General features: G+C 42.0%; 1 protein-coding gene across 1 annotated transcript in view; it reads left to right on the top strand.

Moving 5' to 3' along the window:
- The window catches only part of hcrtr2 (hypocretin (orexin) receptor 2), a 100056-nt gene that overhangs the window by 50198 nt on the left and 34191 nt on the right, over nt 1-15667 (top strand). The window lies entirely within an intron of this gene.

The following is a 15667-nucleotide window of genomic DNA, read 5'->3' as shown; positions in this document are numbered from 1 at the left end:
GGTTGAATTCATCTGACCCTCGACTTTAACAAGGGCCCCAGTCCCTGAACTAGCCACACAGCCCCACAGCATGATGGGACCTCAACCAAATTTGACAGTAGGTAGCAGGTGTTTATCTTGGAATGAGGTGTTCTTCTTCCATCATGCAAAGTGCTTTTTGTTCTGACACAAATAACTCAATTTTTGTCTCATCAGTCCAAAGCACTTTGTTACAAAATGAATCTGGCTTGTCTAAATGAGCATTGGCATACAACAAGCGACTCTGTTTGTGGTGTGAGTGCAGAAAGGGCTTCTTTCTCATCACCCCGCCATTCAGATGTTCTTTCTGCAAATTGTGCTGAATTGTAGAACGATGTCCAGATACACCATCTGCAGCAAGATGGTCTTGCAGGTCTTTGGAGGTGACCTGTGGGTTGTCTGTCACCATTCTCACAATCCTGCTCATATGCCACTCCTGTATTTTTCTTGGCCTGCCAGACCTGCTGGGTTTAACAGCAACTGTGCCTGTGGCCTTCCATTTCCCATTCCTTACAGTTACAGAAACTGACAGTTTAAACCTCTGAGATGGCTTTTTGTAGCCTTCCCCTAAACCAGGAGACTCAACAATCTTTGTTTTCAGATCTTTGGAGAGTTGCTTTGAGGATCCCATGCTGTCACTCTTCAGAGGAGAGTCAAAGGGAAGGAAGCACAACTTGTAATTGACCACCTTAAATCCCTTTATATCTCATGATGGGACACACCTGTCTATGAAGTTCAAGGCTTAACGAGCTCATCACACCAAGTAATCAGCATTGAGCAGTGACAGGCATTCAAATCAGCACAATGACAAGGGGGCACACATTTGTGCACAGCCAGTTTTTCACATTTGATTTCATTTCATACAACTAAATACTGCGTCACTAAAAACACTGCAGTACTCAGATGTTCCTAGGAAATGAAAGACATACCACTGTTATCTTTATTGTTGAAAGGAGAGTCAATTATTATGCAGGCTGAGAGGGGGTCCCAATCTTTTTCATATGACTGTAAATTCTGTTAAGCTTGCTTATCATTTGTTATTTGTATCCTATTGTGGGACTGACCCAGCCAGTCAAACGGCTTCTTCTTCTTTTGCCACTCTACGTAGGGTCGATGTGCCTGATCAGCCTTCACCAAACAGCTCAGTTCTGCACTTCTTCCCCGTGTCAAGCCCTTCTCCTTCACATCTTCTTTACTTGATTCCACTTTGGCCTCCCTGTTTTCTCTTCTTCGTTCCCATCACTCTTTTGTCCACATCTTCATTGTCTCTCCTCATCACATGTCCACACCTCTTCAGTCTCCTTTCCTGTATTTTCTTAGATTATCTTCTCTTACTTGTGTTGTACCTCTGATGGTCTCATTTCTTACTCTGTCCTTTTTTTTGGATGCACACCCTCCCCTGGTCCTTCCAGCTGCACACCACAAGAGGAAGGATAATTGTACTCTGGCCCGACGTGGAATTACCTTCTTTTGAGCCCTTTAACAGCCTCCTATGCACACGTGTGTGACACTAGACATCATTGTTTAAGACTGCTACTCCCATAAGATAAGTGGCAAAGAATGGATGGATGGTGTTGAAGCAGGCAGACACGGCAGGGGTACCCTTTAAACGGCCGACCCCTTACCCATACCGGCCACTGCACTACCAAGATTTATTCCTTGGATCACCTGATGTTTCTTGCTCTAACAACAAGCCGTACTTCTTACAAGTTGTCTTACTTTTCCCGACACAACGAAATAACCAGAAAACAGTAACAGATATGTCAAATCAAACACAGATGTATTGTAAATTGAAAAGACAGACAAATGTTCAATAATATATATGTTACGGCCAAAACCCGAAGTTTGGCCAGTTCCCGAATTGGCCATTTCGCGAGGTGGCGAGAACTCCCTGGCCATAATTCGATGCGCTGATGTAAGACTGTCCACTCAAGGTGTGAAGATGCTTAAAAATTTCAGATGCAGATTCAGAAGTGAGTTTTCCATTCTGCACGAGAAACTGCTCAAGGCGGGTCTTGTCCAGAAAGTGGACACCACTTGAGAAGACCTTCCCCTCGCCCAAACACTAACCTTAAGGTCAATAAAATAGCTCCCTGATGTTACGTCACTATTTTAGGGCTAAAATGATAACAGAAATTGTGAAACCTACTTATTTACTGTGACAGTAGGGGGGCGCTGTCGCACCTCCAAACCTGCAGACAACACATCCAAACACCAGGTAAAATTCCAAATAATGAATCCATATTACTAACCGAGAATGGTAAACCGGATGGCATGGATGCAGGTACACGGCGATGGGACCATGAGACGTACTGCGCAGGCGCGTACAGCGCACGTCTCATAAACCGCAAGCGAAGTCGTATCCACCGCGCACAAAGGAGTCACGGCCCAAAAACGAAAGAGCTCAACTGACGTGGATGAGAAATGAAGCAACAACGCGCCCATAGTTAACGACTAACGGCACAGCCACACATAAAAGAGGATTCTGCGCTGCAGCCCAGATTCAAACGGAAGAGGCTACGGAGGCCCCACAGGTCCACAATGAGTGAAGGCGCAGGCGTCACCGCCATATTGTGAGTGGCACTACTGCGGAGTGAAGTTAGGAATAATGTGCTACTTGCTTAATGCTTAACGCTTTACACCGAATGCAAACACAATACAGCTCAATGATACAAACACGAGCCCACCTGGATAAGATCAATGAACGCAGGCGCGTACAACATGTGTCTGAAACTGCGGAAGTAAACCAGGCACGGGTTCAAAACGAACGAGCTCAACTGACGGATATACAAACACGAGCCCGCCTGGATAAAATCAATGAATGCAGGCGCCTACAGCGCGCGTCTGAAATGCTGCAAGCAAAGCGGGCACGGGTTCAAAACGAACGACCTCGACTAATGTATTTCAGGATACCCAACGCCGGGGGTAGGCGAGCGAAGCGAGCAAGGCGCGGAGCCCCCTTTTTTATTATAACAAAATGTGCACAAAGCACCTCCACCTCCACTATACACAATAATAAATCAATAATCAACAATAAACACTAATCAATCCTCCTCTCCACCCAGCAGCTCTGTCACACTTCCTCCCAACTCCGGCTCAGTCTGCTGGGTTTCCCCACAGTCCTTTTTATTGTCCTTGACCCGGAAGTGCTTCTGTCCTTCAGTCCATGTGATTCCATAGCACTTCTGGGTCAGATCAAGAGTTATATTTTTCTTCAGCCCGAAAGTACTTCAGTTCTTCCGTCCCCGTGACGAGGTAGCACTTCCCGGCTATAATAGAAACACTTGTGCCTCCCTGCAGCGTCCCCTGGTGGACCCCCATGGTATCCAGCAGGGCTGTGCTGCCGAACTCCATTGACCATAATGTCCTGAGGGAATTCGGGGCACCTCCATGTTGCAGGGAGGACTCCCTCTAGCAGCCTGGGGTTGTTGGCCGGGATAAACTGCCGGCCATCCTTCACAATACCTAATCTTAACTATTGTGAAACAACCAAGTGGCATCCGCTTTCTGAACAAGAGCCGCCACGGCTACACTCCATGCAATTGCACTACTAAGTGTGCAACAAATCGCTGCTCATGCCTTTTTTCTTCTGACTTTGGCTGATCGCTCCATACCATTTCGCAAACTGGCTGGCCAAATCCCAAAATCGAGGAAGAGATCGGACATTGGCCGGTCAATTTACAGAGACATCGGCCATTACCCGATTTGGCCGGACACTTCCCACTTTGGCCGATTTTGGGTTTTGGCTGTAACATATATAAATAAAAACACAGAACACAAATGCAAACCCAGATTAGTTAAACACAGCAATTGAAATGTGGTGGTAAATGAGTCCAAAATTAAGTCCGGCGGTATTAATACTAGCTGTAATGTATTGTGCTCCTTCCCGAAAACAAAACGACCTCGCCGTGAAAAGTCCTGGCAATGGCTGGGATGAATCTGAACCCCGGGGTTTCTCGGCTCTGGCTGTCATGATGTTGAATCAGTGGTTGAAACAGCAAGCAGTGGAATAAAGCAATGATCGGCAGTGATGAGTGTGAAAATGATCGGGTAGATTGTCTCCTTTCGATTTGTCTCTTCTCTCTCTCTCTTTCTCCTCGCTTCCCCCCTCTCGCCTTCGCTCCTCTTTTTTAAATACAGAATGTCCCGGATGTATCTGGTGAGTTAATAGGTGATTTTCATCTCGGGGCTGCGGTCTCTCCCCATCATCCTTCCCCTCTTCACTTACGGGGACAGCATTCAGTGACGCACATATAATGGACAGTAAATGGGACAATGAAATGAAACGCACTCAGCACAAACAAAAGAACATACTATTATTATGTAGCCCTGCAACACCCTCAGCCCCAAAGAAAGCATTTAGAGTCTTAGGACTGGCAGCAGAATCAAGATTTATTGCATGGCGAACATACAGACTCAACTCAGATGGAGCAACAAGCGTCCAGCCATAAGCACCTTTTACTTTTATTACAATTCTTATCATTTAAGCCCTTATTCTTCCTCTTCTGACTCCTAGAATCCCATCACTCTAGTCCTGCCTCAAATTAATTCCACCAATAATTCTTAGCTGAGGGGGTGTCAAACCCCACTCTGTTATCTCCTACTACTATTTCAGCGCTCGCTACCATAATTTACAATCAAAGAGTTCACACTCCCTCTCTAAGCGAAGGGGCCCTCCCTTTGCGGCTCTCTAGCACATCTAACCTCTGGCTTATGAACCATTGGTGGTTTCAGGCTTATACAAAATAATCTTATATATAAACGTCTACATGTGGAAGTGTGTGTGTGTCTGTCTGTCTGGCCCGGAAGTGAGAGGTGGAGTCGGGGTAAGGGCTCCACCTCTGAGGATACAGAAACTCACTTAGCCGCTAATACAGAAGTGAGGCGAGCACATCGGCAAAACAAAACCTCCTAGGAGAGAGACGCCCTGAGTAGTTCCTTTCAATTCTCTAACATCTCTATATTTCGATTTTTTTCTGACGATTTCAATCGTTTCTAGGACCCCAGGCATTTTACAGCATGGGCTTACACAGCTAGTACAGAATATGTAAACAGGAGCCTTCTTAATTCTAACACTCACACGTTTAATGCTTAGTATGAAACAATGCTTACTATCCCATGTGCTCAGAATACTTTTCTAGTATGTGTAAATGACCAATATTTAAGAATACAGTATTCTATAATGGATGGAAGGATGGGTGGCTGGGTGGATAATGTGAATCCACCTGTTCAATATGTTAGGGCCTGTGGTCAAGTTTGACTGAGAAATTTAGAAAAATGCACCCAGAGAAAGCTATTTACAATGCAATGCAGGAAATATTGTTTGTGCCAATTAGGAGCTGATTCAATAGAGAGAGGAGGGAAAAAATGAGAAATAAACTCGCAACAAATATTGGAAAAAGAAAATGAAGAGCAAAAGCAGCTTCCATTTCTTTGATCAATACAACCTGCTCTGGCTTGTCACGTTGAGACCCTGCGGCGTTGCCTCTTGCAGGATAAAGTTCTGTGAAGGTCTCTTTGGCTGTAATTTCACTTCTTATGAACTTTCAAGCATGTCTGGTGTGAACCGAATATAATGGGGGCTTTATTTGTTTTTATAATAACACAGCTTATGAAGTGCTATCTATACAGGCTGAAAGAGATCTGCTTCTGACCATACACTGACTCTTGTCCGTGAGCAGCAAAACCCAGGCTGCCACCTCCATGCCAGGAAATCAGGGTCTCTGTCTGAGACTCATTATCAGGAGAAAGCGGGCGATGGTACAACCAGAAACTGCAAAGAGTGTGGGCCTGGAAGCAAACTGGGTGGGCAAGAAATAAGACATTTTGGTCGGGGTCTTCCCTGATATTTACAGTGGCTCGGTTTATTGATGATCGATTTATCTAATATAGTGCCTTTAACATCTATCTATCTATCTATCTATCTATCTATCTATCTATCTATCTATCTATCTATCTATCTATCTATCTATCTATCTATCTATCATATAGTGCCTTTCACATCTATCTATCTATCTATCTATCTATCTATCTATCTATCTATCTATCTATCTATCTATCATATAGTGCCTTTCACATCTATCTATCTATCTATCTATCTATCTATCTATCTATCTATCTATCTATCTATCTATCTATCTATCTATCTATCTATCTATCTATCTATCTATCTATCTATCTATCATATAGTGCCTTTCACATCTATCTATCTATCTATCTATCTATCTATCTATCTATCTATCTATCTATCTATCTATCTATCTATCTATCTATCTATCTATCATATAGTGCCTTTCACATCTATCTATCTATCTATCTATCTATCTATCTATCTATCTATCTATCTATCTATCTATCTATCTATCTATCTATCTATCTATCTATCTATCTATCATATAGTGCCTTTCACATCTATCTATCTATCTATCTATCTATCTATCTATCTATCTATCTATCTATCTATCTATCTATCTATCTATCTATCTATCTATCTATCTATCTATCTATCTATCATATAGTGCCTTTCACATCTATCTATCTATCTATCTATCTATCTATCTATCTATCTATCTATCTATCTATCTATCTATCTATCTATCTATCTATCTATCTATCTATCATATAGTGCCTTTCACATCTATCTATCTATCTATCTATCTATCTATCTATCTATCTATCTATCTATCTATCTATCTATCTATCATATAGTGCCTTTCACATCTATCTATCTATCTATCTATCTATCTATCTATCTATCTATCTATCTATCTATCTATCTATCTATCTATCTATCTATCTATCTATCTATCTATCATATAGTGCCTTTCACATCTATCTATCTGTCTATCATATAGTGCCTTTCACATCTATCTATCTATCTTCTGGAATACGCAGAGGGGATCCTCTTTGAAGATGAGCAGCTAAAATGAGAACTGATAATTAAGATCATTCAAATACAGGCATTAGGAGGGGGCCCAGCTTGATTGGCATTTACCATAGAATACCAGAAGTAGCAGGTCCACCACTGGCGGGCACCCTGTGCTTTTCACAGATGAGAACGGGTTCACCCTGAGCACATGGGACAGACGTAAAAGGGTCTGGAGAAGCAGTGGAGGATGTTATGCTGCCTGTAACATCGTTCAGTATGAGCGGTTCGGTGTTGGGTCAGTGATGGTATATCTGAGAAGGCATATTCATGGAGGGATGCACAGACCTCTAGAGGCTAGACAACGGCACCGCAGGACCGCCATTAGGTATCGGGATGAACTCCTTGGACCCTTTGTCAGACCCTATGCTAGTTCCTCCTGGTGCATGACAATGCCCGGCCTCAGGTGGCGAGAGGATGAAGGAATTGATACATTGACTGACCCCCACACTCACTCACCTGACCTCAATCCAATAGCACACCTCTGGATGGGACATTTTGTTTTGGTCCAATCCGACGCCTCTGACTGTCCAGGAGCTCAGTGATGCCCTGGCCTAGATCTGGGAGGAGATCCCCAAGGACACCATCCGTTGTTTCATTAGGACGTTGTCAGGCCTCTGGGGGCATACAAACTACGGAGTATGATTTGGAGTTGCTGCAATGAAATTTCAGCCAAATAAACTCGCCTGTCTGCCACATCATTTTTTCCCTTTGATTGTCGGGGTGTCTTTGAATTCTGCCCTCTGTAGGTTCATCAATTTCATTTCCATCACATGATGTGGCTGCCATCCTTTTGTTCCTAACACATCACCATACCAGTCCATAGCAGTAGAGATAGCCAGCAGGATGTTTCTCCCACTGAGATCTGATGTGTTTTCAAAGTGTTCCTTTCATTTTTTTAAGCAGTTTATAATGCACCCCTGCTGTATTTGTCCTGGCACCGACCTGGCTTTGCCATTGTGGTATTTACACACTAACCATATGACCTGCCTGTTAACAGAACACATTTACAGATATTTGGTATCTCTTACCCTACATGGTTTTTCAGTGGTCTTATTAAGTCTTTCTTCGGTATCTACATGTTTCTGAACCACTTCCTCTCTCAATCGCATTCCTGTAAACCTCACTTGTCTGTCATTTCAAGAAACCTTTCTCAACTGCTGTCTATGTTTGTATTTCCCGTCCTTGAAGACAACTCTCAGCGTGCCTCCTACTTCTTTACTTCTCCTTGTATGTCTCACACTTGCACATCCTCTTTAGAACTCATCACCAAAGCCAAACTGATCAATCAGACTAAAACCAAACTGACCAATCAGATTGTTCGAAGGGAATGGTCACACACCCAGACCGTTGGATTTTGTTATATAGTCTTTGTTTTCTTTCGGCTGCTCTTGTTAGGGGTCGCCACAGAGGGTCATCTTGTTCCACATCTTCCTGTCCTCTCCATCTTGCTCTGTCACCCCCATCACCTTCATGTCCTCTCTCAGCACATCCATAAACCTCCTCTTAGGCCTTCCCCTCTTCCCCTTGCTTGGCAGCTCTATCCTTAGCACCCTTCTCCCAATATACCCAGCATCTCTCCTCTGCACATGTCCAAACCAACGCAATCTCGCCTCTCTGACTTAAGAATGTAAATTTATTTACCATCAACTAGATGGACCTTGGATGTCAAATGGGTCCTGTTTGTGGTGTATTTTAATTTAATAGTCTAATCATTTTAACCCATTTTAATTTTGATATATTTCTGCACGTACTGTCCTTCTCTCCCATTTGATTAGAAACTTTGGTTTTATAAATCTGTATTATAAAGCTGAGTAATGGGCCATTTAAATATTTTGGCAGCAATCATTCCTTTTTGTTGAAGAATAAAAATGGACCAGCCTGTCTTTAGTGATATTGAAATATTTAGAGTAATTTGAAGATTAGATGGTATGTGGTTCATTGCTAGCTCCATCTCAGTTAAGAAAATGCATCAGTTGGCAGGACCTGCTAAGGTTTCAATTAACACTCGTGAACCAGATTGCTATTTGACAGGCTTTGATCACACTTTGTGTGGAATACAGGACATGTTCTTCAGTTTTATTTTTTTTCGGTGTTGACTTGTTGACCTTGCGGAGGGCTGTCAGTTAAAGCCCATTGAGAAATTCTTTGTGTGGTGTTGGGCTCTACAAAAAAAATTGTTGTACTCATGAATGGCTTCCATTTAACTGCTCTACCATGACTCATGCCTTTTCCTCAAGAGTTGGCTTCTTTCGAGCCACTCCACCATAAACGCCTGATTCATGAAGTGCTACTGAGATGGTCGTCCTTCTGGCAGGTTCTCCCATCTCAGCTTCTGAAGCTCCCTTAGAGTGACCCGGAGGTTTTTGGTCACCTCCCTAACCAAGGCCCTTACTCACTTTGGCCAGACAGAAGAGTCCTGGTGATCTAAACTTCTTTATTTTTACATTTATGGAGACCACTGTGCTTTGAGTACTTGTTGATGGAGAAGCATAGAGAAGGCCAAAATAAGTTGTGTCTTTGTGGACCTGGAGAAAGCATATGACAGGGTGCCTCGAGAGTAGATGTGGTATTGTATGAGGAAGTCAGGAGTGGCAGAGAAGTATGTGAGAGTGGTACAGGATATGTACGAGGGGAGTGTGACAGCGGTGAGGTCTGTGGTAGGAGTGACGGAGGTGGGATTACATCAGGGATCGGCTCTGAGCCCTTCCTTATTTGCAATGGTGATGGACAGACGAGATTAGACAGGAGTCCCTGTGGACTGTGATGTTTGCTGATGACATTGTGATCTGTGGCAAGAGTAGGGAGCAGGTTGAGGAGACCCTGGAGAGGTGGAGATATGAGAGGAGAGTAATGAAGGAGAGTAGGACCACCAAGACAGAATACATGTGTGTGAATGAGAGGAAGGACAGTGGAATGGTGAGGATGCTGGGAGTAGAGCTGGCGAAGGTGGAGGAGTTCAAATACTTGGGATCAACAGTACAGAGTAATGGGGATTGTAGAAGAGAAATGAAGAAGAGAGTGCAGGCAGGGTGGAGAAGAGTGTCAGGAGTGATTAGTAGCAGACAGGTATCAGCAAGAGTGAAGGGGAAGGTCTACAGGACAGTAGTGAGACCAGCGATGTTATATGGGCTGGAGATGGTGGCACAGGAGACAGAGCTGGAGGTGGCAGAGTTAAAGATGCTAAGATTTGCATTGGATGTGACGAGGATGGACAGGATTAAAAATGAGGACATTAGAGGGTCAGCTCAACTGAGACGGTTGAGAGACAAAGACAGAGAGGCGAGATTGCGCTGGTTTGGACATGTGCAGAGGAGAGATGAGGGGTATAATGAGAGAAAGGTGCTAAGGATAGAGCTGCCAAGCAAGGGGAAGAGGGGAAGGCCTAAGAGGAGGTTTATGGATGTGCTGAGAGAGGACATGCAGGTGATGAGTGTAACAGAGCAAGATGACGAGGACAGGAAGATATGGAACAAGATGATCTGCTGTGGACTCCTCTAATGGGAGCTGTCAAAAGAAGAAGATGATGATTCAGTCCTTCATAGAAGCTTTTTTTGGCAGCAAATCAAGCTTTGAGTCTACTTAGCGGTAAATTTCTGCAAGCTTTGCACACCTGGATTTTGGCAGTTTATCCCAGGATTGCAAATGTATTCAAAATCAAAAACTGAAATCTCTCCTTCTAAGAAGTATTCAGACCCTTCATTCATTCCTTTGTAGTTACAGAGTAACAGGGATTATGGAAGAGAAGTGACAAAGAGAGTTATGACAGGGTGGAGTGGCTGGAGAAGAGTGTCAGGAGTGATTTGTGACAGACGGGTACCAGCAAGAGTGAAAGGGAAGGTCTACAGGACGGTAGTGAACCAGCGATGTTATATGGGCTGGAGACGATGGCACAGGAGACAGAGCTGGAGGTGGCAGAGTTAAAGATGTTAAGATTTGAATTGGGTGTGGCGAGGGTGGACAGGATTAGAAATGAGGACATTAGAGGGTCAGCTCAACTGAGACAGTTGAGAGACAAAGACAGAGAGGCGAGATTGCGCTGGTTTGGACATGTGCAGAGGAGAGATTCTGAGTATATTGGGAGAAAGGTGCTAAGGATAGAGCTGCCAAGCAAGGGGAAGAGGGGAAGGCCTAAGAGGAGGTTTATGGATGTGCTGAGAGAGGACATGCAGGTGATGGGTGTAACAGAGCAAGATGATGAGGACAGAATGATATGGAAAAAGATGATCTGTTGTGGCAACCCCTAACGGGAGTAGCCTAAAGAAGAAGAAGAAGACTGCACTTTGAGAAGTCAAAGCTTTACAATTTCATTTTATCTTCTTGACCTGATCTCTGCCTCACCACCACTTGATCGCGGAGGTCTACAGAGAGTTCTTTGGACTTCATGGCTTGGTTTTTGTCCTGACGTTCAAGGTGAATTGTGGGACCTCCTATACATAGCAGGTACACATGGGCCTTTCTAAATGGCGTCCGGTCAGTTCAACTTGTCACAGGTGAGCTCTAGTAACATTCTGGAAACATCTCAAGGAGAATTAAAGCAAAGAGGGTGGACCTGAGCACAAAATGGAAGGCCACAGCAAAAGGGTCTGAAAATTTCTAGGAACGAGACTTCAGTTTTGAATTTTTAATAATATTGTAAACTTTTCCGAAAAAACATGTCCTCACTTTGTCATGATGGATTATTCAGTGGGGACTGATGGTCAAAAATGGCAAATGTATCCATTTCAAATGAAATCGACAGCACTGAATCATCTTGTGGAGAAAATCACCTGCTCAAAGATTATTGTAAAATTGATTTAGAATGTGGAAAAAATAATGAAATATAATACTGGAATAAAAGAGCCTGGGCATCTGCTAGATTTTAATTCAATTATGAGCTAAGCTTTAATGAAAAAAAGGTCCTTAAGTATCCAATTAACAGAAATGAAATTCTAACTACAAGAGCTGAGTACGTAACAGTAAAACCACAGAGAAATCAAGTATGAAGAATATCGATTCTCAGTACAAATCCTAGAAATACTACAATTAACAAGCAGAAATAGAAATAGAAATGGTTAGAGATTGAATGAATAAAATTGGGAAAAACAAAACCTCAAATAAACAACAGAGAAACTAAATATTAGAAAAAGAACAATGAGAAGAAATACATTTTTGGAAAAAAACATAAAGGAAAAGGGAACAAAATCATAAATAAAGAAAAAAGCACAAAAAAATTTAACATGACATTACTTATGAATTTGTCCCATTTATTTTATGGATTGTACTGCAGATAAAGGGAGCAGAAGATTAAACGTGTGTCAAATGCCAACCTGAGTTTGTAAATTAAAATCAAAATGATCTTTTCACTAAACCTTTCACAGTTCTTTTATTGTCACTGCACTTAGCATGATGGAATCGCAGCAATCCTGAAGGTGTATTCACATATAATGGACATAAGTAAATTATAATGCAGTACAACAGAATACAACACAATAGAATAACTAAATATTGCACTTAGGTAAAATGCACGTATGAATCGAGTGCAATAATAGAAATCAATAAATAGTATAACTGGCAAAGAACGTAATCATGTAGTGCAAGAATGACTGTTGTTCTGTGGGTCATTGTCAGTCATTCAAAGAGTTTATCTATAGATAGATAGATAGATAGATAGATAGATAGATAGATAGATAGATAGATAGATAGATAGATAGATAGATAGATAGATAGATAGATAGATAGATAGATAGATAGATAGATAGATGTGTGAAAGGCACTATATAATAGATAGATAGATAGATAGATAGATAGATAGATAGATAGATAGATAGATAGATAGATAGATAGATAGATAGATAGATAGATAGATGTGTGAAAGGCACTATATAATAGATAGATAGATAGATAGATAGATAGATAGATAGATAGATAGATAGATAGATAGATAGATAGATAGATAGATGTGTGAAAGGCACTATATAATAGATAGATAGATAGATAGATAGATAGATAGATAGATAGATAGATAGATAGATAGATAGATAGATAGATAGATAGATAGATAGATAGATAGATAGATAGATAGATAGATAGATAGATAGATAGATAGATAGATAGATAGATACTTTATTAAGCCCAAGGGAAATTTAAGACAAATTTAAGGATATGTCTTAGTGAGTAAGGACTCAGGTTAACAGCAGTTTTGGGGTAACAGACAAGATCCAAGTTAGAGGTGGTCTACACCAGGGATATTCTTGACGTCCTTAACTCTTTGATCTTGTTATGGGAGCAATGAGAACCTGGGAACTTTCTGCTTTCCCTCAGGGATGAGGGGAAACTGAATGGAGCAAAGTAAAGAAATATCCTTAAGGAAAATCTGCTCCAGAGCACTCTGAACTTTAAACTGGGCTGGAGGGTTCTCCTAGCTAAAGGGTATAGCAAAGACAATGCAGGGGGTGGCTTAGGGGCAACTCTGTGAATGTCACTGAGTGGCCCAGTCAGAGCCCTGACTTGAAACCAATAAAGCATCTTTGAAGAAACACCTCTTGTTGGTCTCCATCAATCCTTCTGTGGAGCTGTCACAGGCGGTCACGATAGATAGATAGATAGATAGATAGATAGATAGATAGATAGATAGATAGATAGATAGATAGATAGATAGATAGATAGATAGATAGATAGATAGATAGATAGATAGATAGATAGATAGATAGATAGATACGTTTATTTGCCTTTCTCTGCACAAAACACAGTCCTGCACAGCACACTGTGCTCCTCGCACCAATCACCTCTCCCCCGGGCTTTTCTCTCACTGTCCGTGGGCTGCCTTTCCTCTTTCCATGGGAGCTTCGTCCTTCTCCCACTCCTGACTCTCTGATTGTAGGGAGGCGGCCCCTTTTATTCTCACCCGGATGTGCTCCAGGTGCTTGATGTTCTTCCGGCAGCACTTCCTGGTGTGGCAGAAGTGCTGCTCTTGCACCTGGAAGCACTCCGGGCGTCCCTGGCAGGATCATCCTCCATCTTCCCAGGTGTGGCGGAAGTGCACGTTCCCCGGGTTCCCTGAGGACTTGGGGCGCCCCCTGGCAGTGGCCACTGGCCCCAATGGGCTTGAGCCTCCTTGCTCCTCTCCCGGGGTCCTCTCCCGATCCAGGGCGGTTGCCCCCTTGTGGCCCGGAGGATGAATATGCCACCTCCCGGTCCTTCCAGGCATCCCGGCCAGGTCTGTCCTCCAGCCTCCTGCGACAATAGATAGATAGAATTTATTTGACTCATTTATTTAATCATTAAGAACTGGAGCTGATCACAGTTAAATAAACTTTTCTCAGGGTGGGGGGTGTAGGGGGTATCCCCTCTGAATGAACTGCATTGCAAATATATAATCAAATAAGTTCATACATAACTACCATAATAAAATATATATTAAACATGCAGATGATTCTTATTGAATGACATTGAAAACACAAAACATGACAATGTAGTTAAAATGCATAATTAAAACAAAACAATACATCACATAATTTATATGTGACACCACTTGTGCACGTTGTCCATGTGTAAATGATTCAGTTCACAAATCAGATGAAGGAGAATGGTGTGACTCGTTCGTGGGTAATGATTCTGTTCATGAATCAAAAGAGTAAGAATTCATTCTGGATATAATGATTCAATTCATGAATCAAACTGAGAAGAATGGTGTAACTTGTTCTTGGGTAATGAATCAGTTCATGAACCAAATGAATAAGAATTGTGTGACTTGTTGTCAGGTAATGATTTGGTTCATGAATCAAATTAATGAGAATCGCATTGCTTATTCTGGGGTAATGATTCAGTTCACAAATCAGATGAATGAGACTTGTGTGAATTGTCCTCTGGTAGTGACTTAGTTTATGAATCAAATGAATGAGGATTGAGTGACTTGTTTTTCAGGTAATGATTTGGTTCATGAAATTACGCAAGGGACAGCCCAGACACCCTGCGGAGGAAAAGTATTTTCTATAAATTAAAAATAATTTAATTTAATTAATTTAATTAATTTAATTGTCACACTGGTGTTTTATAATGGAGGTTATGGGGCATGGCACACCACTGTAAAATTAAAGCCTACTAATTTCCTGAGTGAGTCCGATTTTAAGTGGAAACAAGTTCCACCATAAATAACATGCCTTCCGTGTTTTCCAATGCATGTTTAGGACAATAAAAGGCATCAGGAAATAATCATTTTATTGCATATTCCTGGTACAATTTTCCCTGAGGTAAGGATGAGTTTTCTAATTCCTTGTGTGATAGCAGCGACTTTTGTGGGAGGAGTTCTTAACTCGTGGGAGGAGTAAATCAACACAACAGGAAAAAGTTTACTGTGATTTGGTCTTCTGAGAAGAAACCACATCCCTTGGGGTGAAAGGTTATTACAGAGGAACACCAGATCTCAGGAAACGCGCACAGCTGGCCTACAATTGCTGACTCCCATAATATTGTTATTTTTATAATTGGAAAATGACCTGTATAAGCTATTTTATGATGTGTGTGTGTGTAATTTCAAGACATGGAGCAATGCTTGATACCTTTCTTGGCTTGAAATGTTCGGTAAGTTTTTAAGTTTTTATTTTCCAGTGCCCCATAGCCTCCATTATAAAATACCATGGCAGAACATATATTTGTTAAAATTTATAGAAAACGCTTACATAATAGAACACAGTTTCATATAGCGAATGCATATACATCATGTTTGTGAAGAAATAACTTCAG

The sequence above is a fragment of the Erpetoichthys calabaricus genome, chromosome 15 (assembly GCF_900747795.2).
Source record: "Erpetoichthys calabaricus chromosome 15, fErpCal1.3, whole genome shotgun sequence".
Lineage (NCBI taxonomy): Eukaryota > Metazoa > Chordata > Cladistia > Polypteriformes > Polypteridae > Erpetoichthys > Erpetoichthys calabaricus.
This window is presented reverse-complemented; position numbering and strand designations above follow the sequence as displayed.